At 32.4% G+C, this 15,949-nt stretch overlaps 1 long non-coding RNA gene across 1 annotated transcript; it reads left to right on the top strand.

Moving 5' to 3' along the window:
- The first annotated feature begins 8,934 nt into the window (after positions 1 to 8,934).
- LOC135147760 (uncharacterized) lies at positions 8,935 to 10,130 on the top strand. Its single transcript, XR_010285557.1, has 3 exons — positions 8,935 to 9,355; positions 9,446 to 9,551; positions 9,660 to 10,130. It is a non-coding gene; the product is annotated as an uncharacterized LOC135147760 (long non-coding RNA).
- Positions 10,131 to 15,949: the final 5,819 nt, after the last annotated feature.

Consider the following 15,949-nt stretch of genomic DNA (forward strand, 5'->3'; position numbering starts at 1 on the left):
TATATTATCAGAGTAAGTGCCAATTTTTGAAATTGGTAAGTTTTCTTCTTTTTAAGTTTTAAAGTATATAAGTATAAAATTCAACAAAGGATACTTAAATATACAACAATATTTAAATTTTAAATTTTATATATCAAAACAAAAAGAATATGAATTAATTACTCCCTCCGTCTCATTTTACGTGACCTCATTTCTTTTTTGGGACGTCCCAAAAAGAATGAACCTAGAATACTTACTATTTTTAACACTACTTTTCACTATTACACCCACTAACTTTATATTTTATACTCTCTTATTATTAAATAAACACTATTACACCCACTACTTTTCTCCACTATCTCAAATTTATTATTAAATATTGATAGGCCCCACCACTTTACCCACTTTTCAACTACATTTACTATCTTTTTCTTAATCTCCGTGAAATTCAAACTCATTCACATACCTTTTTCTTAATCTCCGTGAAAGTCAAACTCATTCACATTAAATGGGACGGAGGTAGTATAAATTTAGAAAGGGATCAACAAACTAGGGATCAAGCCTATGTTGATTAAAATATATGGGCCCAATTTAACAACATCTAGGCCCATCTAAGTAATTTAGGGTTTCTACAAATATCACCCTCCTCTGCACTCTACACCATTTGCAGCCGCAGTCTCACTCTCCTCTCCACTCCACACCATTAATTGCTGGGTAGCCGAGCTCATCATAATTCATTCAACACAAAACTTGTACATCTCATTAATAGAAGGGCTGATACATATGAATGAACTTCACCCCCTCCTATACCTAGAAGATTATTGTTCCATTCATGTGTTTTTTGTGGAGCAATATATTATAGCTCTATTTATCACCCACAATGATAAGGATTACTCTATCATGATTGAACCCGCTAAGAGGTATGATATATATATATATATATATATATATATATATATATATAGACACACACACACATCTTTATAAGAGTTTAATTTTATGGTTTTTTATATATGATTTGCTGGTATAATCACTTTGTCATGGGATGTATGAGTCAAATCAAATATAAAGTTATGTTGACTGAAATTTTAGAGCATAAAAAGGTACTTATAATTTGATTCTTGTAAGTTACATTTAAATATATTATGAGATTTGTTTGTTGTGATCAGTGCTGTAAAAAGCGGGAATCGGATTTAATCGGTGAAGTCACGGAACAAGGATTAATCGGGGATTAATTGAATTGATCGGAGATTAATCGGATTGATCGGTGATTAATCGGAGAATTAATCAGTTTGGTGAGCTATGGAACAACGATTAATCGGTGACTAATCGTGATTAATCACCGACTTTTAGAACAGAGGTTGTGATAGTTGTTCTTTTGTTTATTGCTTTATATATATTTTTTAACTAATCAGATTGCTTGGTCACATACACAAGTTATAGCCTACTAGGAAGCTGTTTGGGAGAAAGCTAATAGTTAGTAATAAATTTGTTCGAAGATATTGGTTGCAAATGGTTGATTGAGGATAAATTATAGTTTAAGAACAACAATAGCAATTGCTTGTGATCTCTTCAATTTAGTAGTTCAAGCTTTTGGAAGGATTGGAAATTGTGATGAAAGTTGGTTGGCCATAGGAGAATTATGAATGCCGTTGGCTTTCCCTTGATAAATAATTAGTTGTGCGACGACCTCTAGAATATTTCATAATAAGGTTTTGGATTTTGACTTATGCTCTTTATTGTTATGCGGGAAACTTTATCGGTTTAATATACTGTTTTCATATTATTATAGGTATCCAAGTCCGATGGAAAAGAGGTGATGGTCGACAACAAGTATCTCAAGACTAACAATCCTCTTCTGGTGATTAAATTTCTATTTTTGTTCCTCTTTCTCTTTGTTTTGCTAAATTTTTAATGTATATTTTTTATTAATTGCTGTATAATAATACCCTTGTATATATTTACTTGCCAGTTGATAAACTACTACGAGCAATATTTAACTAGAATGCTACAACAGGACCACCGAGGCGTGGGGGGAGACAGTATGCTCTGACAATTACAAACATAGTTCATCTGATGAAGATGTATTTTGTAGCTCGAGGCTTTAGTAGTAGTTGATAGTGAATCTTATTTAGGAGATGTGGTAAATTGTGGACATGTAGTAAATAGCACGATTGGATAGCCCAGTGGTGGGTTTATCCTCTGTTGTCCCGGGACATCTGATGAAGATGTATTTTGTAGCTCGAGGCTTTAGTAGTAGTTGATAGTGAATCTTATTTTGGACATGTGGTAAATAGTGGACATGTAGTAAATAGCACGATTGGATAGCCCAATGCTGGGTTTATCCTCAGTTGTCTCGGGACATCCGGGTTCGACTCTGGCTCATCCCGAGAATTATTAGAACATATACTAATTTGTAAGGCATATAAGCATGCTTTGTCAAAAAAATAAATAGTGGAAAGTTCGAGTTCTATAGCCTGGATCATTGACATGTACGGCCGCATCTTCTATGATTTGCAGACTATCTTGCAACCAATTCAGTGTGGTGTTTTTATAATGCCGATGTTTGTTTTCTTCACAACCAAAATGTTCTTTTCTTTTACCTTAAAAGAAACCCAAACTCGCATGCTGAAATTCGCAATTTGTTTTTTAATATAATTCGTTTATTGATGTCCTTGATTTAAAATAGACTGCCCTTGAACAAATGTTTTATAGATCTCTTAAAAACTTTGAACTTTAATCATTCATGCTTTATTGGCATGAATCATGATTTTATGACTATATGAGGGCGTAATGATCTGATGACATAATACTACTGGAAAATATTACCCAAAGTAGTACTGCCCATATGCGTGCATAGACACACACACACATATGAATGTTCTGAATTAGTATTGATAATTAACGTTTCAAAAAAAAAAAGTATTGATAATTAACAAATAAGAATCCACTACATCTTTAATTACCTTACTAACCCAGTGATCTCCAAACTCTACTAAACCAGTGCTTCCTTCATCCAACTCCCTAAATTTTGAAGGTTGGCCCATCATATGATTACTTGCATCATTGTACAGGTACCATACATTCAAGTCGACTTTTTTCAATTTTTTTTAGCTTTGGATTCATTGCACCTTCTTTGAGCAACAAAGCATTTTCTTTCTCTGTGCTACACTACATCAAAGGAAGGGCATTTTCATCATCCTAAACTTGTGTTAGATTCGCCTTAGTATTTGCTTCTTTGTCACATTTGGGACTATGACACTCAACAGCATAACGTCCCAAGGCATGGAAATTGAAGCACCTGACTCGACTTCTATCACGTCCACCATGACCACCTTGGTTCCCATTGGCGCTTCAAGTTTTTCATTTGGTGACACCTGTGTGGCTGTGTCTCCTCACTCTTTGATCTTTTCATCCACTCATCCTTAGTGATAAAAAGTTGTTTCTCATTGCCTCTTTTGCTGACTTCTTATCAGCCAATGATAGTAACATGTCATCTGGAATAGATTGAAAGATTACAATCACCACCACCTTGTTTGTCTTGTCGTGGCCTTCGGATCCGTAGGTTCTATAGCTTCCCAAATCCTATGTGCTTACATCATGACTCTCATTTTAGCCTATTTTAGTATCTTATAAGTACGAGTAATTATATTTGTAAAATGATCTTCATCTTCATTTGCAAATTAAGAATTTTCCTTCTCAATCCATCAACTCACATGACTTGTTTTTGAGCATTAGAAAAAGATTAATGTGGTAATAATTTTTTGATGTAAGAATTCCATATGCGAATAACTTCTCTAATTGAAACTAATCTCAAATTCCCTAAGCTTGTAAATCTCCCCCAAAAAATTATGTACTTTTAATTGAGGTAGTTTCTTTTAAAACAAAATTTTCATAATTGTCAATTGACCTATATTTGATATTAACCATTTTCTTATTAGGACAAGATTAAGGATGCCCTAACCAATCCCATGGAACTTAGAAAATTATTATAATTCTTAAGTATTTTTGAGTTTTTTACGGCTGTGCTATATAATTTAAGCTAATATTTACTCTTTTTATTTAATATTCCCGGTCATCGAACAAAAGCCGAAAGTTCTACAAAAAGAAAAATGTTGATGTTGTTCAAATAGAAACTCAAGGATATATCAAAGAATTCATGTAGTTACTTTTTATTTAATGAAATGTTTGCTCACAAGAGTTATTAAGAGGTTTTGTATTCTCCTAATAAATAGGTTTATTTTCTTGATAACAAGTATTTCATTAAATTAAAAGAAATAATTTGTTATATAGACATCCTACCTCACATTTGTTTCATAGAATAAAATTGATTTTTATGCTATATTATTGGAGTAAGTGCCAATTTTTGAAATCGATAAGTTTTCTCCTTTTTAAGTTTTAATGTAAATAAATTTTAAATTCAACAAAGGATACTTAAATACACAATAATATTTAAATTTTAAATTTTAAGTATCAAAACAAAAAGAAATTGAATTGATTATAAATTTTGAAAGGGTTCAATAAAATAGGATCAAGCCTATGTTATATAAAATATATGGACCCAATCTAACAACATCTAGGCCCATCTAAGTATTTTAGGTTTTCTACAAATATCACTCCCCTTTGCACTCCACACCATTTGCAGCCGAAGTTTCACTCTCCTCTCCACTCCACACCATTTGCTCGGTAGCCGGCCTCATCATAATTCTTTCAACACAAAACTTGTATATCTCAATTATAGAAGGGCTGATTCATATGAATGAACTTCGCCCCCTCCGGTACCTAGAAGATTATTTTTCCATGCATGTGTTTTTTGTGGAGCAATATATTATAGCTCTATTTATCACCCTCAAAGATAAGGATTGCTCTATCATGATTGAACCCACTAAGAGGTATGATATATATATATTCATTCATCTTTATAAGAGTTTAATTCTGTATATGGTTTTTTTATATATGATTTGCTTGTATAATCACAGCTTTGTCATAGGATGTATGAGTCAAAGATAATCGTGGAATGATTCAATAATAAGCTTAGAAAAGATAATCGTGGAATGATTCAATAATAAACCCAGAAAAGATTAGCAAAATCGTGGAATGATTCAATAATAAGCTTAGAAAAGATAATCGTGGAAGTGCTTGTTGGAAGCTGCAGGTTAAACAACGTCAAAATGGGGACAGAACCACAATCAATTCAGGTTGGGATCAATTTGCAGATGATTTGGGCTTAGCAGTGGGTGATTTATGTGTGTTTGAAGGTCCACTTAACTCGTTCCATCATTTTAGTGTTCGAATTACAAATGGTGATAGTGATGTCTGAAGATAACTTTGCCTATATTCAGTTGGGTGTATACTCCCTCCGTCTCAATTTATAGGTCCATTTTTGAAAAAAAAATTTGTCCCAAAATACTTGTCCCTCTCTTCTTTCAATACAAATTTATCTACATATTAATTGTGATTTTTTTGAAACTCAACATTATTCTCATTTCTCAATGCACTAAATCATTATATTTATTATGATTTTTTTGAAACTCAACTATGTTCTCACTTATCAATGCACTAATTAATGATATATGAGATAAGATTCTATCTAACCAACTTTTTTCTTAATATGCGTGTTTATTCCAAAATGGACCTATAAATTGAGACGGAGGGAGTATTTTTCCAAGGTGGAAGACAAATGTGATTACTTAAAGTATGGTTTCTTGTTGTGAAATATATGATATTAATTCGTAAGAACTAATTTAATTACGTATACATTCGAGGGAATATTGTTGTTTTGAAATTTAAAATTTTATTTTTGAATTCGGATTGTGTTACTTCCATTGTACGTGACTCTTTAAGTCGATCAATCCAGAATACTAATATATGTTGATCTCTACGTTATTCAAAATTTGGCAAATAGATTTTTGGTAAATATATCACTTTGTCATGGGATGTATGAGTCAAATTAAATATAAAGTTATGTTGACTGAAATTTAAGAGCATATATAAAAAGGTACTTATAATTTGATTCTTGTAAGTTACATTTAAATATATTATGAGATTTGTTTGTTGTGATAGTTGTTGTTCTTTTGTTTATTGCTTTATATTTATTTTTAACTATTCAGATTGCTTGATCCTTCAGGATTAGTCACATACACAAGTTATAGCCTACTAGGAAGCTGTTCAGGAGAAAGCTAATAGTTAGTAATAAATTTGTTCGAAGATATTGGTTGCAAATGGTTGATTGAGGATAATTTATAGTTTAAGAACAACAATAGCAATTGCTTGTGATCTCTTCAATTTAGTAGTTCAAGCTTTGGAAGGCTTGTGAATTGTGATGAAAGTTGGTTGGCCATAGGAGAATTATGAATGTCGTTTGGCTTTCCCTTGATAAATAATTAGTTGTGTGACATATCAATAATTAGTTGTGCGACAACCTCTCGAATATTTCATAATAAGGTTTTGGATTTTGACTTATGCTCTTTATTGTTATGTGGGAAACTTTATCAGTTTAATATACAGTTTTCATATTATTTGGTATCCAGGTCTGATGGAAAAGAGGTGATGGTCGATAAGAAGTACCTGAAGGCCAACAATCCTCTTCTGGTGATTAAATTTCAATTTTTGTGCCTGTTTCTCTTTGTTTTGCTAATTTTTTAATGTATACTTTTTATTAATTGCTTTATAATAATACCCTTGTATATATTTACTTGCAAGTTGATCAACTACTACGAGCAAAACACTACATCATATTTGGCCTATGGCAAGCCCCAAATGATTAAGGTTGCATAAAGTGTTGCTATAGAATATAAATTTCCAAATCTACTGTAACAGTTTATAATGTGTTAAAACAGACAAAAAAATGTTGCACTAATTGTCAACATTTTTTAAGAAATTACAAAACCGTGGGCAATTGCAATGCTTTAAGAAAAGTTTTGCAAGAGAGTTTACACTTTGGTCAACTTGACCGAATTATATGTTAAGCCGGTAGTTTGGTTTTTCATTGGGTGGGTGCTTTTTAGTACCAAATTTTTTCTAACACCAAAATCTCCTAATTTCTTCCATTTCAGTCGACTCTCTCATTTCTCTCTCAGGTCTCTCTCTCTCTCTCTCTCTCTCCTCTTATCTTCCTCTCATCTCTCGAGTTTCATTTATCTCTCTCAAGCATCATCTCAATTAGGGTTCATCTCTGTCAATTAGGTTTCATTTCTATCATTCACCTCTCTTAATTTGTGGAGATTGAAGGTTACAGACCCGTGTGACTTGAAGGTTAAGGGTGCATCTCTCTCATTAAGTCAACAGTTTACTCAATTAATATATATGTTTTGTGCTATTTGAGGTCAATAAAGAGTATATATTTTCGATTATATGTATATATTCTCTCTTAAGGTTTATATGTGTATTTGCTATGTTGGGTTGTATGTATATTTGTTTGTTGAGTTATATATTTTTCCAATTTCGCTCACTTAAGTTATATCTACATTTGCTATAACCACATTTGCTCTGCTAGGTTATGCATATCTAGTGTGTTGGTTGTTGCTCTTGTAATTATAGGTGTTAATAATCCTAATGTCAACAATTTTCCGGGATAATGAAAGCATGGATGACACATAGGTCTATTGTTTTATGACATTTGTGGAATTCGATTTATCTTTTTATATAAGTGTTTCCTGCAACTTTGATGTAGAGACTTTTAACTGCGCTAAGAATCTATAAGCCCTAAAGACATAACCTGACAATCCTCAATGACATTAGTGGTGAAGTGAAGCTACACTGAGGTATGTATTTGTTAAAATTCTTCTAAAAGTGAGTTTTTTTTAAAAAAAATCATGATTGAGAATATAAGGTAAATTATAGATTTGTTAGCAATTTCTATTTTGATACTTGTTTGCCCTCTTCTGGTTGTGTATCTGGCTTGTTTTTAAGCAGATTTTGGCCGAATAATAATAATAATAATCGGATGTATGTCTTGAAGGGGGTAACTTCTTGTATACATAATATGCAACTACAATCTGTTCATAGAGGTATAAAACTATCTTACGGTTTACTAAAAGATTATTAGTGCTATATATATTTTCTTTAGTGTTCATTTTGTATCTAAAATTATTTAGTATCCAAGTGGTTCTTATAATCATTAAATAAAATTGAAGATTGTTTAAAAATCACAAGTTTCTGTAGATGCCGAAACTTGGGAATGAGCTATGAGGACGGAAATAAGAAAACAGAGAATGCAGAGTATTTCCCCATACCTAACTACTGCTTGTTTGGTTTAAGATATGATGATATTCAATACTAGTATTTGACATGTACTTATAGAAATGCTGAGTATAGTCATTTGGGATTACAATTACTAATCAAGAATAGACCAACCTATCGAGTATCGACTTTGATTTTTCAAATTGTTAAAAATTTGTCCAGCAACTAGTCAACCAAAACAAACTGAGTTTATGTTCCGCATATTCTTTTGGCTTTTTATAATTATACACATATTGCAGTTGATGCTTCAGTTTGCTTAAAGCTAATGGAGCTACAGAGTGATAAGGGTTATACTGCTCTGTATATAGCTACTGAGAAGAATCATGAGAAAATGTTTATTTATTTGCTCTAGTTTTGTGATCTCAAGATTGTTAAGATCTCTTCTAAGGCTTCTGATTTAGATGTTTTTCATGTTGCTGCTAAGCATGGGCATTTAGGTACTCACTTATAAATCTCTTAAAATATATATATATGAATTTGTGGGTATATGTTTGTTGGTTAAGTTGTTTCATTGTGTTTATACTTATTATGTTCTTTTTGTTCTGTGTTTGTTTGATGTTGTCCATATGATTTGTTTCTTTTGTTATTAAATTCTGTCACTTATACTACAAATAATAAATAATTATGTTTAAAGAAATTAGTGAGGGGCCATATGACTTAATTAATTAATCTCCCCTCTTGTATAATAATATATATTCAAGTTTAATTATTATTTTATTTTTGTTTTAAACTTAACTTAGGTTTAATTGATAAGCTTGTTATATATTTTTAGATTCAGATTAGCGGTAGATGTTAATATATAAGTGGTCCTTTAAGTTCCTGTCTTATTATTAGCCTGCCTATTTATTGAGATCAGTTCAAAGTTCAAAAGCTAAGTTTTATTTGACCTGAGGCTGTTGATATGAAATGAGCAGGTATTGGGGGCATAACTTGTAGGTTAGCATACAGAAATCATAAAATGAGAATGCCTCTGGAACTCATCTTAACAACAAGAATTTTTTTGAACACTAGAGTTGAATATTTTAATCTGTATATTAATGAATTGCACCATTATGTGTAATATTTTGGCAGTGTATATGATCTCATCTTTGCTGGTAAACTATTATTCACTTGTGGCACTGACATATTAATCAAGGTTAGTTTAAATAATTATAAATGTATTTATAATTGACATATTTTAGTTCTAGAAAGCAGCAACGTATGTAAGAACTTCCTGCAAAAACAGGTTTGGGATGTGGCTGCTAATTGTCAGCTAGTATGGGTTATCCAAGACTGTAGACTGTGATGCACCTGCGTACTCTCTGTGTCTTGTTGTTTGTGGTGAAACTCGTGTAAGTGTCAGTACAGTGGTATATTTATTTCTACCTAGTGCATATGTCTATTATATATGGTGTATGTATTCAACTATATCCACTTTGTAATGTTTTTGTTTTCTCTAGTTTCTCGTATCACATTCATTTGACGGGCAACTGAAGATATGGAGCCAGCACAAAGCAAGTCCAAAATGTTTATTTCGTAGTTGGAAGTGCACAACAAAGTCTTATGCTCATTAAGAAATCAAATAAGTGTTGCACAAAAATATTGCACGGAAAACTATGAAACGTTGTAAGAATTCAAATAAGTGTTGCACAAAAAAGTTACAATAGGCTATTGTAACGCCTAAAAAGTGATACACAAAGGGCTAAAGATGTTGCAATATCAAAGTTATTGCAAGACATTTAAAGTGTTGCGTTACAAGGAAAAGTGTTGCATTTGACGACCTATTGCAACGGCCGCAAATGCAAGCCCTAATTTTAGGTGAAATGTTACAATAGACTCTATTGTGATACTTTTAGGGCTTTACGCAACATTTTTTCGGGCTTGCAATAGGCCAAATATGGCGTAGTGAATATTTAACTAGAATGCTACAACAGGACCACCCAGGCATGGGGGAGACAGTATGCTGTGACATTACAAACATAGTTTATCTGGATGTATTTTTGTAGCTCGAGGCTTTAGTGTAGTTGATAGTGAATCTTATTTAGGACATGTGGTAAAAATTCATTAAGCATCAATCTTGCTACAATTCAAAACCATCAATCGACCAGTAGGTTTTACTTGTTCATTTTTTATTTTCTTTGGTCATTTCTGGTACAATCTTGCTACATTCAAAACCATCAATCGAACAGATGTTGTAATTAAGAATACAATGTATAGACTGCTAACTGAAACAAAATAAAATTTTACAAAACATCAATTTATATATGATCCAGAAACATCCATCATACACATAATATCCCATAGTGTTCATTTCCGAACAAACTACAACATGTAATTAAGACAATCCAAAAGCACCAGAAGCCAAGGCATCATCACAAGACAAAGGCATCATTGACACAAGCAAAAACGTGGTTTGAGCTGCAATAATTTAAATTCAAAATTAACATCCTCTTCACTTAACAAATGCTATTCTTAAATTAACATTCAGAACCGATGCATTAGATAAATATTCAAATAGCTAGGTAGTTGCACCCTCATTACCATTGTCATCATCGTCTCTTTTTTATCCGCGCATTTACCTCCAGAGATAATTCACCTTGAGCCCCTACACCTCCGTTGCCCTCACCCTTTTCATCACAAACATTTGTCATATATGTATGGCCATCATTATCCTCGTCCATTACCTATTATTATATAAAAAATACAAGAATCTATATCATTTATTAATGAGTGAAATCTCATTTAAGTGAAACATCACAATAATCACAACTAAAAGACTTTCATGCTCCTCTGGATTTTTCTAGAATGGAATTATATGGCGAATAAAATTATTCATTTTAAATTTTAAAACTCAAATAATTTAATTTATGAAATAACTCTATAAAATTCCTTTAATGTGTTAGAATTCAAATAATTAAGGAGTTCATGTTTGTATTATTAAACAAATCTATATTAATAAAAAATTTAATTCAAGCCCGATCTTACAAGATTGTGATAAAGACAAAAAAAACATTTGGTGGAACACTGTCATGACAAAAACAAATCATCATAACAATGTCACCAACACTACTATTGTTTAAAATCCAAATAATTAAGCATAGTGTATTAGAGCATCTCCAATGAGAGATGCCAAAAGGGGTGCCAATGCCATGTGGCATGACATGGATCGGCACTCTCGTTGGCACCCCCATTGGAGATGTTGGAGTGCTATTGGCACATCTGGGAGAGTGAAGTGGAAGGGATACAAAGTCATAACAAGTGCAACCGAGGCTCAAGGCTTTACTCCGGCCCGCTTTATTGCTGGTTCCTCCTGGTTGAGTTCTACTCTTTCCTCTTGGTTCCTCTTAATCGAACATCTGTTCGATTGATGGTTTTGAATTGTAGCAGGATTGATGCTTAATGAATTTTAAAATGTATATAAATATAATTTCCGAAATTATTTTTAAAATTTTTCCTTTTTAATAGAATTTAAATATTAAATTTTATTTCGCAGAAAAAAAGGTTAAAACTATTTATTAGAGTATAATACGTGTCTAGCTCATTCCCCCAAAATATTGCATAGTCTAGCTAGTCCAACGTATATATATAAAACCGATGTTGCATAGTCTCTTAAAAAAATGCTTGGGATCATTTATAAATCCTTATTAATTCGGTTGATTCTTTAGAGGTCTAAATTCAAGAGAACTTTTAAAAATGTAGAGTTCATATAAGTAATGGTTCATATCTACGTCTTATCTATTATTGAAAGAGTTTTGAAAATATATTTTTACTTTTGAGAAATTTGTGTTCATATTAATGAATTAATTTATTGACGAGAGAACAACAATATTTAACTGGTTGATATGCATTTACCTGCTAATTAGTATATAATATATTTCTTAGAAATGATCTATTTTTTTTTATTATATCTAATTCACGAGTTTGATTTAAGTAGAAGTAGTAAACAAATAAAACCTGGAGTACGTAATAGATTAGGAGGTGAAAATATTAACACTAGTCTCAAATGGAGGTAAGAGTTTATCTAGCCACTAAATTTTAGTATTCCAATGCAACTTTTTTATTTTATGAAGAGGTCCCAATTCAAGGGAGGGCATAGACAAAAATTTTATTGAAAAAGGCCCGTAAGCCGGAGGATGTGAATGAGGTGGTTGATGTGGGACTGATAAATACATAGGAAAAATTACAAAACTTGGCACTTAAAATATTTTACAGTATAAGGCTAAATATAAAATCAAATCTCGACTTGGACAGAATTCTATATATAACAACGATTGTTATATTAATTATGCTAAAATAGTTCGTTAATGGAAATAAAGCTCAAGGGAATTTAAACTATGGGTAACTTTAGATGTCATGTGGGTCTCATTAGAAAAACCTGAGCATTCATTTAGATTTTGGGGAATTACCAAAGATGAAATATTGCTGGATGTGATAAAAAGTGGGAGGAGGTATTGGTGACACTACTACAAAATTGATCTTAGAAAACGCTACTTGCATATAGAGCCGGTCATTCGGGCGGGCCGGGGTGGTTCGGACCGGTTCAGGCGGTCTTCAAACCGCCACAGGTGAAACTATAACCGGCACGCCTAGACTGGCGGTCCAGTTCGGTTCGGGCCGGGTTGCATCAATTGGAACCGCGCGTAACTATTTGACACGGTTTACACGGTTATCCGGTTTAAACGGTTTGACGGTTCATGCGGTTATCGGTTTAAACGGTTTGACGGTTCATGTGGTTAGCGGTTCGGACTGCGGTTCAATCAGCTGTAGCATGTAGCTCTGTGTAGTTGAGGACTTGAGGATGAGGTACTATACTACTGTGATAGATGTTTAAACTAGGCAGCAATTGGTTTTTCTTTTTATTTTTATTGTTTATTTTGTTTTAAATAACATGTAATAATTCTTAAATTTTAAAAAGTCGATAATAAAGTTTTATATGATATTAGTTTTGGAAATTATTTTTGTTAGCGCATAAATAAAACACTATGCAAGTTGCATAGTGTTTTATTTATGAGCTATTTAATTAGTATACTTGCATTGCGTTTTTCCGGAAAACCGCTATTTAAACTATTTTATATAAAAAATGTATATACATGGGACACTAACATAGCGTTTTTTAAATAAACGCTATTGAAATGTATTTTATATTGAAGTGTACAAAAGCTATCCAAAAAAACACATTTTAAGTAATTATATATGTTTTTTTTTTTGTTTTTAAATATTAATACATATATAGTGCTTCTACAAGCGCCATCATAGATAACGTATTTTAAGTGATTATATATTTTTTTATTTGTAAATACCGATACATATATATTGCTTGTAGAAATGCTATCCAAGATTACATATTTTAAGTGATTACTTATTAAGCTTAACAGCGGGAACATATAAGTACTACAGCCGAAGCATCCTATGACAGAACAACCTAAGCAGCGACTGAACGAAGAGAGGGACTCGCATTTAGTCGATGTCCTCGAGGGGGTGATCTCCAGCGAAGAGAAATCCATCTGCCAAACCTGCATGGAACACCTCTTCGTACTCAGCTACTTCCTCCACTTCCTGAGCTCCAAGCATGCCACCATTGACTCCCACGGCTCCATTGACACCATACATCGATCAATTTATAGTGCTGATGCTTGCAAATCTAAGCAAGATTTAATATGACTTCATGCACAAAACAGTCGGAAAGGAGCATGCATTCATGCAACTGAATATGACTTGCACAAATATGATTTAATATACAAGAAAGAGCTTGAACCTCAGCATCATAACTGGACTCTGCAAGAACTGGTCCTGAAAAAATTAATTTGGTGGTTCCTTCTTTGCTTCTCAGCAGGCCTCCAATCCCTATATAGGTATGATCATTTGATTTTCTTTTATAAGAACCATCGATGAAACCTAAGAGAGGGTATAAGGAAAACCAATGAGACATTAGCAACTTGAGCTCCTGCCTTCCGTGGAGATTAATACATGCTCTTGGGTCCAGGTTCCAAATATTTTCCATCCCAGGAGCAACTAAATTGCTAACTTGGGCCCATGTGAAAGCTCGGTACTTAATAATTAGTTCTAGATTTCTGTCTGAAATTCTCGACTTATTAAATACGAAATCATTCCTCGCCAACCAAATCGACCACAACATTGAAGCTAAACATATACCACCACCTTCTTTGGAGTATTTACGTCGAGCTAGCGCAAAATGTTCTATAAAATCTGTGCAGTCCCTTATAGAAAGATCCACTTCCAACTAACGTTTCAGAATCAACCATCCGAATTATGCTAAAGAACATCTGAAGAACAAATGGTCCTGATCCTCTTCTTCAAGTCCACACAATTGACAGCTGGAATCTATGTTAATCGAACGATGTTTCAGAAGAGCTAAGGTCGATAAACGTTTACGACCACATTGCCACAAAAAAAATCTTGATTCACCTCTATTTGATAACTATATGTCCAAAGGATGTTTACACAAAATGTAAATATTTTTCTACGTACTTGCATAAAGTGGTTGGTGCACCGAACTTGGAGTTGTATAAGTAAGAGTAACTATTTGTATGATCTATTTATATATTTTTTAATTTCTCACATGAGCTCTATTATATTTATGATAAAATCGTATCATTGGATCTTCATCTTAATAAATAAGTTTAACTAAGAGTTATTAAGAGGTTTTGAATTCTCCTAGTAAATAAGTTTATTTTCTTGATAACAAGTATTTCATTAAATTAAAAGAAATCATTTTTTATATAGACATCCTATACCCCACATTTGTTTCATAGAATAAAATTGATTTTAAATTTAGTTGTGATTTTATGCTATATTATTGGAGTAAGTGCCAATTTTTGACATTGGTAAGTTTTCTCCATTTTAAGTTTTAAAGTAAATAAGTATAAAGTTCAACAAAGAACACTTGAATATACAACAATATTTAAACTTTAAATTTGAAGTATCAAAACAAAAAGATTATGAATTAATTGTAAATTTTGAAAGGGTTCAACAAAATAAGGATCAAGCCTCTATTGATTAAAATATATGGGCCCAATATGATAACATTTAGGCCCATCTACGTAATTTAGGTCTTGTATAAATATCACTCTCCTCTATACTCCACACCATTTGCAGCCGCAGCCCCACTCTACACTCCACACCATTAGCAACCGCAGCCCCACTCTCGTCTGCACTCCACACCACTTCGGGGTGGCTTCATCATAATTCAATAATACAAAAGTTGTATATCTCATTAATAGAAGGGCTGATTCATATGAATGAACTTCACCCCGTCTGCACCTTGAAGATTATTGTTCCATTCATGTGTTTTTTGTGGACCAATATATTATATCTCTATTTATCACCCAAGTACTCTATCATGATTGAACCCGCTAAGAGGTATGATATAAACACACACACACACACACACAGATATATATATATATATTCAACTTTATAAGAGTTTAATTATATATATGATTTTTTATATATGGTTTGGTGGTATAATCACTTTGTCATGGGATGTATGAGTCAAATAAAAATATAAAGTTATGTTGATTGAATTTTTAGCGCATAAAAAGATATCTTCTAATTTTTAGAGCATAAAAAGTACTCTATTATATGATTTGTTTGTTGTGATAGTTGTGGTTCTTTTGTTTATTGCTATATATTTATTTTTTTACTAATCAGATTGCTTGGTCCTTCAGTCACATGCACAAGTTTTTGCAAGCACTTGACGTTCTGGGAGAAAAGAGTCATTAAAAATAGT

This window comes from Daucus carota, chromosome 7, assembly GCF_001625215.2.
Source record: "Daucus carota subsp. sativus chromosome 7, DH1 v3.0, whole genome shotgun sequence".
Classification (NCBI taxonomy): Eukaryota; Viridiplantae; Streptophyta; class Magnoliopsida; order Apiales; family Apiaceae; genus Daucus; species Daucus carota.